Source organism: Numenius arquata, unplaced genomic scaffold (genome assembly GCF_964106895.1).
Source record: "Numenius arquata unplaced genomic scaffold, bNumArq3.hap1.1 HAP1_SCAFFOLD_305, whole genome shotgun sequence".
Classification (NCBI taxonomy): domain Eukaryota; kingdom Metazoa; phylum Chordata; class Aves; order Charadriiformes; family Scolopacidae; genus Numenius; species Numenius arquata.
The window spans coordinates 110217-127644 of record NW_027414861.1 but is presented as its reverse complement, the minus strand read 5'-3'; the positions used below and the strand labels follow the sequence as shown (position 1 = coordinate 127644).

At 45.9% G+C, this 17428-nt stretch overlaps 1 pseudogene; it reads right to left on the bottom strand.

Annotated features, from left to right (window-relative positions):
* Positions 1–2776: 2776 nt before the first annotated feature.
* Positions 2777–17171, bottom strand: LOC141478241 (TRPM8 channel-associated factor 2-like; annotated as a pseudogene).
* Between the last annotated feature and the right edge of the window lie 257 nt (positions 17172–17428).

Genomic DNA, 17428 nt, shown 5'->3' with positions numbered 1-17428 from the left:
AGGAGGACTTGGGTTGTCGCTTAATGAGAAGCCCAATATGAGCTGGCTATATGGGCTTGCAGCCCAGAGCGCCAACCACATCTTGGCCTGCATCAAAGGAAGTGTGGCCAGCAGGTTGAGGGAGGTGATTCTGCTCCTCTACTCCACCCTCGTGACACTCCGCCTGGAGCTCTGGGGCCCCCAACATAAGAAGGACATGGACCTGTTGGAGCAGGTCCAGAGGAGGGCCACGAAAATCATCAGAGGGCTGGAGCACCTTGCCTACGAAGACAAGCCTGGAGAAGAGAAGGCTCTGGGGGGACCTTATAGCAGCCTTCTAGCACCTAAAGGGGTGCACATCAGGGAGTGTAGCAATTAGGACAAGGGGCAACAATTTTAAACTGAAAGAGGGTATATTTAGATTAGATATTAGGAAGAAATTCTATACACTGTGGATGCCCCATCCCTGTAAGTGTTCGAGACCAGGCTGGATGGGGCTTTGAGCAACCCAGTCTAGTGGGAGATGTCCCTGCCCATGGCAAGGGGGTTGGAACCAGATAATCTTTTAAGGTCCTTTCCAAACCAAACCATTCTATGATAATGTTTTCTTGTTTTATTGCTACAATCTCAGTTTGGCCTTTCTGCCAAGCTTTTCTCTGATTTATGCTACATTGCTTTTATTTTATGGAGGCGAACAGACATCATTCTGAGGGTGGCATTAATTTGAGTTAGTGCAATTTTGAATTGTTTTACTATGCATGCCTAAATATTTCAGGCTGCATTTAGAGCTGGTGTAAATAAATTGTAGCTGCCCCACTGGAATATAGTGCCATTATATTATATTATATTATATTATATTATATTATATTATATTATGTTATAGTGCCCCACTGCCCCTATAGTTGGACTAATCCATCCTAGCTGAGAATCCAACCCATCACCTTTTTCTTTTGTCTTTTTTCTCTTAAGTATTTCAAGATCTATTTTGTTGTGCCATTCATTAAAAAGTAATAGATCCTGCCATACTTGGGTAACAGATCTGATAATATTTTAAAATTATTTTTTTTTAATGTACATGAACTCAACTTCTATTCATAAGCTTATTAGAGGTGAAATCTGCTTCTGTAGGTAGGAGCAGGTCTAAATCTTTATACCATGTAAATTTTCTTCTGAATCTTAAAACCAGGACGAAACTGGTACTGAATCACTGTCTAAGCTATGATTAGCCTCTGCTTTTATTTTATTGGAAGAAAACTCGTAGAGAATAAGAATGGAAAGAAAATTTGAAAGACAAAGCAAAATATTAGGCCAGTTAATCATGGGAAAATCAGAACCATATCTGAGCCAGAACAAGAATTAAAAGCTGCTGCAACAAATCTTTGGCTAGATTTTTAGCTTTAGGCTTTTTTTACTGGCCATAGGGAGGTGAAAGTAGGACCACACACACAACCTGCAAGTCCACAACAATTGCTTTATTTATTGCTGATACACAAGGAATGGGTTGGGAGTGTGTCCTGGGTCTGGCAGGGATAGGGTTAATTCTCCCCAGGATCCAGCAGGGGCACAGGTATCCCATCCCACCTGAGCCATGCCCAGGGGGTATCCGGAGCTGGCCGGGGAAGGGGAGGGACAGGAAGTCGGGGGGGGCGGAAGAGGAAGTCATCCCCGGGGGGAGCAGAGCAGTCGGGGGGCGTCCCGGTACGGTCGGCAAGCGGTGGTATTGTACTCGTGGTTGTGTATTCCTCTGTCGGTGTTATTATTGTTGTTGTTTCTTGCTCCCCTTGCTGTTCTGTTAAATTGCCTTTGTCTCAACCCACGAGTTTTTGTCTTTTTTCTTCCGATTATCCCCTCCCGGCCACGCTGGCAGTGGGGTCCCGATCTGAGCGAGCGGCTGCCCCCTGGTTCTTTGTTGCCGTCTGAGGCTAAACCACAACAGAGTGGTATGCTATTAGGCTAAGCATTGACACATTTGCCAGCTCTGTGTAGTCACCAGTGTGGTTTGCTATCCAAGCAATTATGTTTGAGGAGGGAGAAAGATTTAATTTCTGTTGCTCCGTGGAAAAGGCTGGACCTCTGTCTTGATGAACTGCTGTCTTCTGCCTGTCTGCTCCCTCATCCTATCATGTCAGTGCCTATTTTTTTAATGTTTGATGAGTCAATGTGTTAAACCACTACTGACTACACTCAAGTCACCTCTTTGTTTCCACTCTGCAGTCTTGCATGGCATGTATCTTGCTGACAGGCTATGGTAAGAGTGACAGCTACAACTTTTACATAATTGTCTTACATAAAGCTGGGCATTGGGTCACACCGTCATACAATGTAGGAAGATATCTACAGCAATTCAGTATCAGCTATGTATTATATCAGCTGTATATAAGCACTATAAGGTCACTTTCATGTGAGTAGGTGTGGAAGTTCTGCATACTTAGAGTGATTAAAGTTAGGGATTTTAGGGTAATCAAAACCATAGTGAAAATGTCATGTTACTGAAATTATAACTGAAGAATACAACATTGTGGAGGCTACTATTTGCCTTACAGACCCATATTCTATTGGTATTATCCTTGAGACCGCTCCAGTGACTGCTTCACCCGGAAAATTTCCATTTCATCAGAGAAAGGTTCTGCAGGAACTAAATCTACTCAGAATTATATTCCTCCTGTGGCAAAGAACACAGAACAAAGCTCATTTGTTATTTAACCCTTCAGAAGATGGCTTAGATGGTTGCTGAGCTGCAAGGGGGAAAAGATAGACCATAGCTAGTCTGAGAATCAAGGTTTAGATATTTTTTCCTTCATGGTCTCTAAGATCTAGTTGGGTCCTGTTCCCAGCTGGGTAAAGAGGACAGTTCCACAGACAGCTCTTGATAGGCCAACCCCAGGCTGTAAAAAAAGGAGCCAGGTTCTTGTTCACCTGCTGAGAAAAATTCTGTACCCACAAATTCATCTTGGAAGGGTTGTCTTTTGGGATGGTGGACATTTTCTGGTAGTCAGAGAAGAGCTGGGTGAAGGGGTTCCAACCAAACCCTTCCTGCAACTGAAGGAGAAGAATACAGTGTAAAAACAAGGAACTTCTCATTTCGCTGCCGTTATTCCTGTGTTACAAGCAGTAGAAAATTGCATAGGTTTCTGCAGTGTCTTTTAGAATAAATGTAAAGTTAGATGAAGGCATCCAACTTTTAGGCTTCAGAGCATAATTTACAGCACTAGAGTACAGAAGAATAACAGGAGGTTGTTTACTCCTCATAGTCCCCTATTGATATGGAAACTTCTGGTGCTGAGACTAGCTATGGACTAAGCAGTATGTTTTTGTGAGAAGGTTGGAGACTCATGAGGAGGCTGACTGGAAGGTGGGACGTGAAGTGGTCTGGTCTTGTGCCAGGTCAAAAGCAGTAAGCCAACTTATACTGGAGGAGTGGAGGCTCCACACCATTAGGTTATGTCTGAACTGCAGAATGCATCCCAGACAATTCACAACCCCTTGTCACGATATGTCCACAGTGTTCCTACTTGTCTGTTCCCTCCCCTGCCACCAGTTTCCTATGGGAAGAAAACACAGGTACTTGTGGGAGCGAACTGTGGGACATCCTGGACAACATGGGGAACCAGTGCTTTGGAGCATGCTGCAAGTGCTACTTTTTCCTAGTCTAGACAGAATCTGGGAGGTCTCTGACTTTACTCCAAAGCAAGCAGTAAGGAGGTGGAGACAAAACAGTACAGACAGGAGTTTTGTTGTTCCATTCAATCTGTAAATTCATTGGGCCAATTAACTAGTTTTCTAATTGTTTTATACTCTTTTTTTTCAGGATCTGTGTTACAGGCTTAGTGACAACTCTGGGGTGGTAAATGGGTAACCAGGCTGAACTCTGAGAGATGGTATACTCCATCAGGCAATGGCAAGACCGTCCTGCCACAAAAATGTAAGAACCATACAGGAGCTGGACCTAAAAAGGCCTGAAGACCAATGCTCAAGCCTTCCTGGATTGAAGGAATGTGAAAAGCATCTAAATGGCACAGCCAAATGTGGGGCTCAAAGGAACATAGAAACCATTCCATAGAAAAAAAAAAATATAGCTGTAATACAGACAGAATTGTAATTGTTCTTTCATGTCACATTTATCTCAGCAGTCCTGTCAGTAGCCAGATAGGAGATCCCAGCCCATAGGGTGTGGGTGAGGCAGTGCGGCAGAGGCCAGCACTAAGTGGCCTTACACTACTAGCAAGGTAGTGTGGGGAAAATTTTAATTTCCCCTTTTGAAACTGTTCCACTCTGTATATTTTGATATTCGTTGCACCAGAGAAAACAGAGGTTGACTTTTCAGCTTGATGATTCAGGCAGTCCTCTGGGATGTGGAAAAATTCAGGATCAATACTCCTCCCATAAATATTTTGTTGTTCATATAAGATCTGAGAGCTCCTAGACAAGGGGGCTGAGGGGTACTCACAACAGGCAGTAGCTTAAGCCATCATAATGGATATTCACCTTAAAGTTCCCAGGTAAAATGTTGAGTGCTCTCTCCATTAGGCTACTAGTTGCTACAGGGAAGAAAGGGAAAGGGGGAATGTGGAATAATTCCTAAGATATAATTTTTATTAAAAATATATAGCATTGTTCACACATTAAGGACAGGTATAAAATCGAAACGTTTCCAGGGTGGAACACAGCAGCAGCTGGTATGCAAGGAATCCGCTACATCTATGACTCCCTGAACAAAAGCAACACGGAGGATGGAGTGGAGTGAAGATTCCAAGGCCAAGCTCTGTGATTACACAGCAGAATGGGAACAAGGTGATCCTATGGAACTGATAAGCGGCATGCTTGCTACCCTGAGCCAACAGTCTGTCAAATTTTGATGAAATGCTGTCCTTTGTGCGAACTTTGCTCATTATAATGTCATTATAATACCAAAACACACCTCCAGCCCGAAGGCTGCCTGCCTCCAAGGTGCGACCACTCCTCCTTGAGTCTGTGCCCTGAATTTTTCGTAAACTATACCTTTAAATGCGAAGCGAGAGAATTTTACACCAATCATAATAAAGGTATTTATGACTAAAGTCACTCAAACTCCACCTTGAAGGTAAAAAATAATATAAAAATAACCCGAGAAAGGGGGCATGCTAGGGAAGACACCATCGTAAACAAGTCAGGGAGGACCCCATCATGGACTGCCTCTGACTCCCAGGACCAGTCGAGGGGCTGAGCCTTTCTTCCCCCCCATAGGGACGTCTGTGGATAAGACTTAGACTATACCGAGTGCTTCCTCGGGGAACTTAGAAATCTCTCTAGAGGGTTACCTGTTACATTTATAGCCAGGCTGTATTGTTTGTAACTTTGTCGCGTGCTTTGTACCATTAACATTTTTTCTTTTACTTGCATGTGCTTTGCAGACAGTGTACTTATCACCGGCAAACCATAAGAACCTTTGTATCTGTTGCTTAAATAAACTGCACTGTTTACGTAGCTGGCCGTTTCGGTTTCTCACTGAACGCGACCAGACACTAAAGTGTGGCCGTGCTAGTTCGTGAGCACGACTAGACTGAAGGTGCAGTCTACTATTAGTGTATCCAGAATTGTGATAGTTTAAAATATATTAAACGTGACTGGACTGATAGTGGTGAATTGGGCATCACTCAGAATTTAAACCCAGCCGCCCCTAGCCTCCCACCTCGGTGAGGAGTGTTAGATCGCAAGGGGGTTTATTTTCTGCCAAAACTATTTTGCCTCTTCACGCAACAGGGAAGGGAAAAATCTCTCTCGCATCCTTCCCAAAAGAACGCACTTTAATCTAGGACAGGGTTCATGATTTAGAGTCTCAACTACAGTGAGGGATCCAGCTACATGTGCAAGAGGATAAGCTGAACCCGTCTCCTTACACTTGAGGGACTACACTGGCTCTACTCAGTGCGTTGGCTGATATGAAAACCCTGCTCTTTGCTATGTAAAGAGAAGCCTAGTCATGTAACTCACCAGGATACTACTAGAAGCCTGGCTCTTCTAGACACTTTACAATGCCAAGAGGTTTATTTTACCAACTAGCCCAATGTCCCACAGAAAATGTGCAGCAGATTAAAAAGCTGTGCCTAAATTTGATCATCCTTTTCCCATGCTGTATAACAAGAAGCAATTCCTGTTTCTCTCCTAGGCAAAAAGATTAGTATATTGAACTAAGCTCTGTCCTGAGTGGCTAAGCCCAAGTCTAGCAAAGGAAGGTTTGCAGGAAAAATCAGCAATAAACGCTCTGTCTGTATAGATAGAGTGCTTTCTGGACCCAAGATGAACCCAGATTATAAGCAAACATCTTACAAGGCATGACAGCTACAGTCATCAGGCTGTAGAGGCATCCTTCTGAACACAGGCTTCACTGACTGTACTAAGAATACACCTGCTTTTCCCAGTTACCTGCAGGTATGTCTCCAGAGCAGTTCACATTTCCCAGTCCTTTAGTGCCTTTCTTCAGATAGTCTCTTATCCTTGCCTCCCGACACTGTGACCTAAGTGCCTGATGTGCCTGATGCCTGGGAATCCCCAGCACGTTCTCATGATATAAACAGACCAGAGGTTGCAGGTGGCCTCTGTGGTATGAGGGGGAAACTCCCATGCTTTCTGCTGTTGATTGTGTCCGAGCTCATGGACAGGACCCCAAAGACCAGTAGTTTGCATGTGCTTCATGTCTAACATCTCCTTCACTGAATCCAGGTGGCCCATGATGGGGTAGCCAGCATGCATCCAGCCTGCAGGAAAGACAGGTACCAACACGAAAGTTCTCACTCCAGTGCCTATATTTTTCATTTCTCTAGTGCTTTTCCTCCATCTCACAAACCACAGTGTATTGCCATAAATGACAATTTTGGGAGATAAGGAAACAGTACAAGTTTCACCCTAACAAATAGTCAAATAAGCAATGTACAGGTAGTACTGAACTATCAGTTAAGCACTGTTTTGACTGACGGTGGTCAGTCAGTTTGGAAGTGGTGGAATCACCATCCCTGGAAGTATTTAAAAGACAGGTAGACATGCTGCTGAGGTACATGGTTTAATGGTGGTTTTGGCAGCATTAGGGTAATGATTGGACTCTATGATCTTATAGATCCCTTCCAACCTAGATAATTCTATGATTCTATGATCCTATAAGCATACACTCATGGTTGGACTGAGGTTGAGACTTTAGGATGAGGGAAAAAGCCTGACCATTGTCCAGGATACACCTGAACTCTCACAAACTGAGCAGAGATAATGCCACCGAATCATGCAATAATGTGATTCAGCATCCTGGCAGAGCTTGAGTCTTCCTATGTTAAGAGTGTGGATACTGCAGGTCTATACTCCACTAGTCATCAGTGTGGATGAGACACATGGAAGTCTGTTCTAAACCTCAAAAGATAGCTATACTATAAACAACGTCCCAGCATCATGCTAGGCAAGAATCTTGCACTGCAAGGGATTTTGCTCATGTCTCCTTGGTGTCTTCATCCCTGATTTGTCCTTCTCAAGATTCCCAAAACTTCATAAAAGAGTCACATCTCCAAACTCAAACATTTACTGTAGGAGGGGATAAGCAGCCCTTTACACTCACTATGTAGAGAGACTACACAGCCGTCTTTGATCACTAAGCTTGCAGACAACTCAAGTTGGAGAACATGAACGGCAACGCCCTTCTTGCAGGAACTATTTAAGATCTTGAGGTCCCTCTTTTTTAATAAGAGGGATGCATGCATTTAGCAGCCACTGGCACCCAAGAAGTTCAGGTCCAGAAATGTGAGTGAAACTAGTCCACCCAAAACTGAAGGGAAATTTGTGTCTGCAGATTATAACCTTTTCAATTGGCATTTGCTCAGGATAGCAGAACTTAGCACTCCCAAGATGTGCAACAAATTCTTTCCATGTGGCTTAGCAAAGGGTTAGGACACCAGGGTTCATGCCAAGTCCTTGTCTCATTGTGGGATGATGAATTTAGTCTATTTTGAAAAACAAATGAACAAAACTTGTATTGCAAAGTTTCGTGTTTACCATCTAATTTGACTCTAGATCAAATGCACTCAGTTCTCAACTTGAAAAGCTGGGGTGGGAGAACATCAGCTGCAAAACTATAAACTCATGGGCTTTGACAGTGATACTGATTCTGCTTCTGCCATCATCTCAGGCACACGTCTTCTCAGGCTAAGCCTTACCCACAGTAACCCATGTGCAGCCCCTCTCCAGCACATAGGCACACACAGGTTTAAAAACTGCCACTGAATGCGTGAGAACAGTCCTGTGGTTGAGGCAGGGAAAAACAGGAATCAGGTCACCATCTGCCAGCTGTACTGACTCTACAGTGTATTCAGGAGGGAGAATGACTAACTACATGTGAGTCAAAGCCACTGCAGTCAATAGTTCTGCATCTTAACATGCCCTGGCAGCAGAACAGCTAAGTTTTGCCAGAAGGGAGGCATCTGAAAGGGTCAATACATTTTTTTTAAGCCCCACCTTACCATGTTTCCATCCTGATAGAATAGATCACAATTATGCAAGGGTCACAGTCATTTGACACCTTACGTATGTTCCCAGTCTGGTTTTAGCAAAATAGCCTTGAAGGAACAGACATTGCTGCTAGAGGCCGCTTTGCCTCTTAACCCCTTGAGAAGGCCATATGACAGTGTATCTACTGAATGAGATCTGGACATCTGTTACAATCCTCTCTGGCCTTGGGAATTTTGTTGGTATGGCTGCCAATTTGCTTATTGCCACCATGATCTGATTCCAGAAGGTCAGCAGTGGCTCTGGGTTCTCCATGTGGTGGATGCTGTCAGATGGCACTGTCAGGATGAGATTGTCAACAGCAAGTTCTGCCCAGGGAGCAGAGTAGTGCCTGATACAGGTCTTCCACTGGCTTTCACAGGTCTCCCCTACACCAACAACATAGAAAATAAGTTAAACACAGCCCTGACTTTTAAGCATGCTCCTGGAGGTCAAGATGGAGAAATAGACCACAGTCAAGAAATTGTCTTGGAAAACAGTATGTGTTAGTTGTGAGACAAGGGGTGGTGGCTGTTAACTACTTAATCCTCATCCTGTGCTTGGGAAGTCTCCTCAGGCTCTTTAATGGATGGGAGACAGAAAGAGAGGACTGGCATATACCAGAGCAGTAACATAGCAAGAACAGATCCCTGTTTCCCATCCGAGAACAAGAAGCACCAGGTTTCTCCAGGATCCCTTGATGATCTCATTTCTTCTCCATCAGATATTTGCAATTTATATACCAACCCTGGTTTTGCTTAGTTTGACAGAAAAGCAAGAAGAAATTGTATACAGGAAGATAAACTGATGGAAAACATGGGAAATTCAGCAGAGGGATTTACTGTAGGGACTGGAGATTCCCATACAGGGACACAGTAAAGCAGGCAGAGTGCAATGCAAGCTTTGTTGTGGCAGAGGTCAGCCAGTCTCCCTCCAACACAACGGTTTCCATCAGAAATGACAACTCCAACCTCAAAAAATGTCCGTTTGGACAAATTCTGCCTATTTTGTGACAGCTCCCTTATCTACCTCCTGCCATGTAGCAGGCACAAAGTGACTAAGTGACATACCCAGAATCCCAGAAGACAACAAAGCAGGGAAACTAAATCTGGGTATTCCTAAACCCAGGGATTTCTAAGACATTCCTTTCAGTCGCAGAGATAGCAGCACTGTGAGCAGCACTAAGGAAAAAGGCACCAAGGTAAACAAACCTACCAAGCCTGAAGAAAGGAGCTCTGACTGCCCTTCTACTGTGATGGGCACTTTCCCCGGGATGCTCCTTGGTGGTACTATGATGTAAGTGAGGCCACCCCAGAGGCAGGAAATAGACTGTTTCTGGCAGGCAATATCACAGGTACGTATTACTACTGGGGTTCGCTTCAGCTCTGTGGCATGAGAAAGGTCATCCATGTGACACCCAATCTGCACCTGGCAAACAGAAGGGTAGGAACAGCTGGTCAAAGGTCTCTGAGTGTGACTTGGAAGACCGACCTGGCAGACTGACCACAACACTCAGAGTCATCTGTTGCAGCACTGCCTTTCCAGGACATGCACACGGAATCACGGAATTGTCAGAGTTGGAAGGGACCTCTAGAGATCATCTAGCCCAACTCCCCTGCTAAAGCAGGATTGCCCAGAGCACATCACTCAGGACTGCATCCAGGCGAGTCTTGAAAATCTCCAGAGAAGGGGACTCCATGACCTCCCTGGGCAGCCTGTTCCAGGGCTCTGTCACCCAGCCTAGGCTTTCAGCCTGTAATGACCAGAAGCAGCAAATACAATGAAAAAAGCTGGTGAAGTTCAGTGCTATCCCCGTCTCAAGTAGCGTACAGCAATACTCCCATTATTACTGGATCAACTACATCCTTCACCAGCAGTTCAAGGTACTGCAGGACTTCTTTCACTGCACTGTGCTTGCATTGATCATTCCTTCACCATTCACCAGCATCAGTCACATCCTGTAACATATGAGTAGGAGAGATGTGATTACTGCTGGCTTCTTTAACTGTGTCTCTTGCTTGGTCCTTATACCAGTAAAACAGACAGCATGTGGCTACAGGATCAGACAGAAACACCTGAGTTAACTTTGCATTTCAGCTGCAGGGAGCTCACTGCAAAAATATCCAAGCGGGTAAGCATTTATCTGCTTCATACTTTGCAGCGAACAGAATCCCAAGTAACTAGTTTATATCTGATCTGAATATATCTACATGAGCAATAGTGACAGCACTGTGAAAGTACCTTATGAGAGATCTAGAGAGACAGAACTAAGTTTGGTGCATAGAGGGGCTCAAGTACTTATTTTGGGCATGAAATTCACCTTGATCAGTTCTCTTTGCACGTTAACAAAACAAATACAGCTGCCTTCAGGCAGCAGTCATATTCAGTTATCTTCCCAGCACACAGAAATAAGAGGAATGCAACAGAAGAGTGTGGGAAATGTGAAAAATGACAATGCATTGAAAGTGCCACAGGGTGGCAGCAGTAAGAGAGGACTGAAAAGGCAGCAAAACCTTGCAAGCTATTTTTGAGTGCTCACCTGACAAATACATCCGTGTAAGCAGAAGCCAAACTAGAGAGAGTTTACCTTTAGACCAGCACTGACCACCAGGCAAGGGAATGTTATAACTGCTGTGTGCCCTTCAGGGAGGTAGAGTCCCATACTCCTCCAGGCTGTCTTACCTAAAGGTGGGAGAACACAGTCCTCAACAGTCAGGCATTTCAGCCTGACTTTGTGGATTCTGGAGATTTTAAGCTGCAATAGAAGCATACTCCCATCTTTTCCTTTTTCGTTGCTCTACAGTCACAGAACTGTCTCAGGTTTTACCCAACTTGTCAGAAATACAGTTTTAAAGCAATAGGGTAGCAGCATGAAGAAGATCATCACGCCATTAGCAAGCAAGCCCATCCAAGTTTGAACTTCTGGAAACGCCAAGTTTAAATGTGTTTACTAGTATCTTTTAAAAATAATAATAAGAAAAAAAAGAAACCAAAACCCCAACACCTCCCCCTCTCCCCTCTCCTCAGATCCTCTTACCCTAAAGGCCTGATAAGAGGTGCACACCGTGGTGGTATTAAACACTGTTGAAGCCATAATGGTCCTAAAACATTTCCTAAATAACTGACTGACAGTTACATCACATTTTTCCTTACTGACTGGCCCAGCACAAGCTGGGGCCTGCACGAATTCTCATTTCTAGCTGACTGAAGTTATAAGAAAGCCTAAAATGACTATCCTATACTAGGTGTAACTGTAAGATGGGTACCCTACCATACCACTACAATTCAGCATGTTTCTAGACAGTCTTCCCATGGAAATGCAAGTCTCCTCTGCCTAGTACTCTGAGGTGACTCTGTTAGGTGGTTCTTCTCCCCCAGGTGCCTGTGCATGAACAGCAAGGAAGTAAGACTTCCACAGGGTGTTTCAGAGAACTGAAATCAGGGTTGACCACAAAAGGAGCCTGTCTGCCACTACCGAGGCCAGCCTCCTCACAAGCCCACAGTGAAATTGTACATCTGTCCTCATGTTCAGACATAGCCAGACACGTGCACACTGAGGATGGGTGCCCCATTGATCCCAGCAACAGGATGCCTCAAGAGGAAGGGACATATACTCACCTGGGTTTGTGCCATCAATTTCCACAGTGGTAGGGAGGGCACAGACCCCAGCAGCAGATTTCTGCACCAGGGCTGCACTGTCTGTCATGGTGAGGGACAGCTCGGTTGCCATGCAGAGAAGGACTGCCTCTTTGGTGTTGCTCTTGACAGGGCAGTGCCTGCTGCCGTGTGGGATCCCACTTCTCTGAAGCACTTTGGTCAGGATGCTGTGGACCAAGGCATAAGCAGGGCGGTCGTAGGCTGGGATGTGCAGAAAGGCAGTGCAGTCTTGTGCTAGCCTTTGCAGCCAGTCCTTCGAGGGGGCCTGGAGCTCCTCATGCTTGTGTACATGCCTGTTGAAGAGAGCGAGCGCCTTGCGGAAGTAGTAGTGCTCCCCAGACCCCAGGGCCAGGTGCTTGGCTGCCCAGACGCTCTGCCCCAGGATGCTCAACCCAAAGCAGTTGAGGATTTTGTTGCCAGGATATTTTGCCACAGCAGCTTTGCTACGGTTCTGGGAAGCCCAGTACCAGGTCTGGCCTCCAACCTGTAGGCCACCTCCCTCTGCCACGAAGGTGTGAACCCTCTCCACCTCTCTGTTGCTGTAAGAAGAGCAGCAGTACAGGTTGATGTCAGCTGTGACACCTGTGACTGCACCTCTCCCTGAGAAAGGAGGCTATACAGTTTCTTCAGGCTGGCATCCACACCCACCAGCCCCTTTCTCCCAGCATCCAGCCAGCGGACAGCGTTGTGCATGAACCTGGCCGGCTTTGGAGAGAACAGCTGGCTCTCGTGGGTTGCCACCACAACATGGCAGAGTTGGGCAGAGAGGAACCTGATGAAATTCAACAAGGGCAAGTGTAGGGTGCTGCACCTGGGGAGGAACAACCAACCCCCTGCACCAGTACAGGTTGGGGGCTGACCTGCTGGAGAGCAGCTCTGAGGAGAAAGACCTGGGAGTCCTAGTGGACAGTAGGATGACCATGAGCCAACAATGTGCCCTTGTGGCAAAGAAGGCCAATGGCATCCTGGGGTACATCAGGAAGAGTGTGACCAGCAGGTGGAGGGAGGTCATCCTCCCCCCTCTACTCTGCCCTGGTGAGTCCCCATCTGGAGTACTGTGTCCGGTTCTGGGCTCCCCAGTTCAAGAAGAACAGGCAGAACAGCAACTGCTGGAGAGAGTACAGCAGAGGGCTACAAAGATGATTAGGTGCCTGGAGCCTCTCTCTTATGAGGAAAGGCTGAGAGATTTGAGTCTTTTTTAGACTGAGGAAGGATCTGATAAATACTTAAAGGGTGGGTGTCAAGAGGATGGCGCACAGGACCAGAGGAAATGGTCTTAAATTGCAGCAGGGGAGGATTATATTAGATTAGGAAGAATTACTTTACTGAGAGAGTGGTCAGGCACTGGAACAGCCTGCCCAGGGAGGTGGTGGAGTCACCATCCCTGGAGGTATTTAAGAAACGTGTAGATATGACAATTCAGGGCATGCTCTAGTCCCCGAGATTGTTGGTTTGTGTCTGTTTGTTTGTGTCTGTTTGGTTTGGGTTTTTTTTTTTTTTTTGTGATTGGACTCAATGATCTCAAAGGTCCCTTCCAAACATGAAGATTCTGTGATTCTGTGATTTTTTCAGTGGTGCCCAGTGACAGGACAAGAGGAAATGGGCATAAACTTGAATATAAGAAGTTCCACCTAAACATGAGGAGGAACTTCTTTCCTTTGAGGGTGGCAGAGCCCTGGAATAGGCTGCCCAGAGAGGTGGTGGAGTCTCCTTCTCTGGAGACATTCAAAACTCACCTGGACACATTCCTGTGCAACCTACTCTGGGTGGACCTGCTTTGGCAGGGGGGTTGGACTACATGATGTCCGGAGGTCCCTTCCAACCCCATGTGATTCTGTGATTCTGAATATCAACCAGCTCTCTTGAGCCCCCCTACCTTCCAGAGCCCTATCCCATGGGATTTCTCCAAGCAGTTTCTTGGTGAGGTCGAAGTTAGCCCTCCTGAAATCCAAGGTTTCAGTCCTACTTGTTGTTTTGCGCGTACTGCCCACGATCCTGAACTCTATCTTTTCATGGTCACTGCAACCAAGTTTGCCCCCAACGTTCATGTCCTCCACCAGTCCCTCTTTGTTTGTCAGCACTAGATCCAGTAGTGCTTCACTCTTCGTTGGCTCCTCCACCAGCTGAGTTAAGAAGTTCTCATCAACACACTGGAGGAACCTCCTGGAATGTAGATGCCTGGCAGTGTAGCATTCCCAGCAGATATCAGGGTGATTGAAGTCCCCCACGAGAACCAAGGCCTGCGATTGTGAGGCTACTTTGAGCTGACTGTAAAAGGCCTCATCAACTTCCCCATCCTGATCAGGTGGCCTGTAATAAACACCCACAACACTCTCTCTCATATTGGCCTGCCCCTTAACCCTCACCCACAAGCTCTCAACTCTCTCTTATTCTGACCCCAAGGAGGGCTTTGGGGACATCTCCTCACACTCTATCCATTCCTTAACATAGAGAGCAACACTTCCACTCCTCCTTCCTCACCTGTCCCTTCTGAACAGCTTGTAGCCCTCAATAGCCACACTCCAGTTGTAGGATTCATCCCATCAGGTTTCAGTGATGGCCACTATATCATAGCTTTCCAGCAGCACAGTAGCTTCCAACTCCCCTGTTTGTTGCCCATGCTGCGTGCATTCGTGTAGAGGCACTTCAGCTGGGCTGTCGGCTGTGCTGCCTTCTTAAGGGAACTGTTGGTCTCCACAATAAAAAGAGATTATACTGTGTAAGGCCCTCTTATCTCTGCTATTTCCATATAACTCCTGTATGTCACTGTGAAGAAACACATGTTGAATTATTCTCATTTGCTTTGTTTACACTTTCTCCTAAGCAAAACACAGTTTTCTCGCAACACCTGGAAATAATCTGTTGTTACGTGGCCATTGCAGCCAACTCAATAAGAGTAAAAGATGCTGCCATTCTGCATGCCCATAGGACAGGAATTAAATCTGCAGCTCTCCTTTGGTTATGACTTTACTGAGACCTTTTATCACACAGAGTATATGCCCATGCATATAGCACAGCACCTGCCTTAAAGCGCAGTCTGATCCTCTGTGGGTTAAGCAAAGACCAGCGGGAAGGCCCAGATGCACAAAGCTGTTGTGTTGTATGGAAATTAGGTATCCACATTTCTCTGGGGCTCTGGATCCAAAGGAAACCACCACAAAAGTACCCTAAACAAGGTGTAATTCACAAAGTTACCATTTAAAGTCTTGTTAATTGCTATGTAAATTCTCTCTGCTGGGTTCTCCACCACTCTCTCTCTTCCATGCACTGCACATGAGGCAGTGGGAACATGCCCGTGCACTGCAGATGGGAACAAGAATGAATCAGCAAATTTTAATTTAGTAACTTAATTTGTTAGCTGTGTCCAAGCACTTCGCTGAATTCAACAGCTTTCTACTACCTTTTTTGGGAAACAAATTCGGCATCCAGAGACTATCAAATCCAATTATTTTGTCTGAAAATAACAGAAATTTAGTATTACATATGCACAAGGAAAAGGCTACTAAGGAAAGACTTGCAGGGAATTTTATTGTAATTGTTGCAGCTTGCACTGCAGCGAAATGAAGCTGCCACACAGAGGAAGTGCAGCAGCACTCATGTTCCTTGGAGAACCTGCTCTGCCTTGTGTAACTCAGCAGAAAGTGGGGTGAGGTATGCCTGGCACACCTGCTGGCAAAGGGAGGTGGAGGAAGACAGCAGAGCAATGCCCAGGACACTGCTGCCTGCCTGGTCTGCTGTGCAATACGAGTCATAGCAGCCCTGAGCTTTATATCTGCTGCTCCAGTACCCAAGGGACCAGGCTGGAATCCCAAATGAACTGGGAGCACCAAGATTTCCTGTCCACAGCCCATGTCAGAAGCTGAGAAGGGAGGTGGCACACCAGCACCAGCCCCTGGGTTTCACCTGAAGGTGAATTTCTGCAAGTAACAGGTTAAACAGGTTTAGCAGCTGCCAGCCAGAGCCTGGCCCAGAGGGCTGACCTGCTGCTCCATCTCCAACCTAGTTTTGAACTGTAGGAAAGTTGCCCTTATCATACACATCTGGGGAGAAGGAAAGGAATTACTCCTGTTGCCTCTGTGTTGCTGTGTCTGCATACTCGATCAGACTGCTCTAAAAGATGGCTCCCCTTGTTTCCTTCCCCTTGAATGAATTCCCCAGGCATGGCCCAACTTCCCTGGAAGCAGTCAAAGACACCATTCTTTCCAGCTGCAAACAGCAGGAAGGTCCCCCTTAAATCAGAAGACAACAGTTGCATCCCATCCTGGCTATTAAAGAACCAGCATTCGGCATCACCCTCATCTCTCACCTCAAGAATCTTCTATAAACACCTCACCTGCATAACCTGATCAGTTGTTTAAACAGAGAGCAGTTCAGATACTCACAGGACAATTAAGGGAATCTTGGAAATATTCTTGGCAACTTTGAAGATGCCTTTCTCTACCACATTTCCTGTGAAGTACAAGCCAGCCACGCTCATTACCTGGTTGCCAGGAAATTGAAACAGAACCTTTTCCTTGCCATGTTGATTAGCCCAGTGCCAGGCCTGGCCACCAATGAGCAGCCTTCCACCCCCCTTTACAAAGTCAACCAAGTCTTTTGCCTGCGTGCTGTCATAGGCATCCATCAGTACACCCCCAGGGAGGGACTGAGCTCTGCCCCAGCCTGTACTTTGATGCCAGCCCTGATCAGCAGCTGGGAGAGGGAATCCAAATGAGGATGGACCCCAACCAGGGCCTCAGGGGAAGGCCTGAGCCACTCCACAGCATTTCTGAGGAAATGGGAAAACTTGGGAGTCCTTCAAGATTCCCTTATGGGAAACAGCCACCGTCTGGCCCTTCCCGTACTGTGAAACAGCAATCAGAACCTGCTTCTTAGAGCTCACAAGCATGGGGTAGGCATCCTCTCCAACAAGTAGCAGCTCACAAGGAAAAAAATTGCCAGTGAAGTCCCATGGCCCAACACCATCCACTAACAGGTCATAGGTGGCAGAGGGTTTCATCTTCAGGTCACTTATCTGGTGGAGAGAAGACCAACATTCATTACATTGGTTCAGCAATAAAGCTGTAACAATTCTGCAGGGTCACTTCTGGGTTGTCTAGTAGGAACTCCAAACAAACGGGAAACTCACTAGAAGCAGCTTTGTGGACACAACTTTTTCAGTCATTTGGGATTATGGTTTTTTTTTTGCTTGCTTGGCTTTCTTATCACGCCATTTAAACAGACGTGACAAATATATCAAGATGATGGAGGAAAAGAAAGTGACTGTTCCAACAAATTCTGCTATGCCTTATGG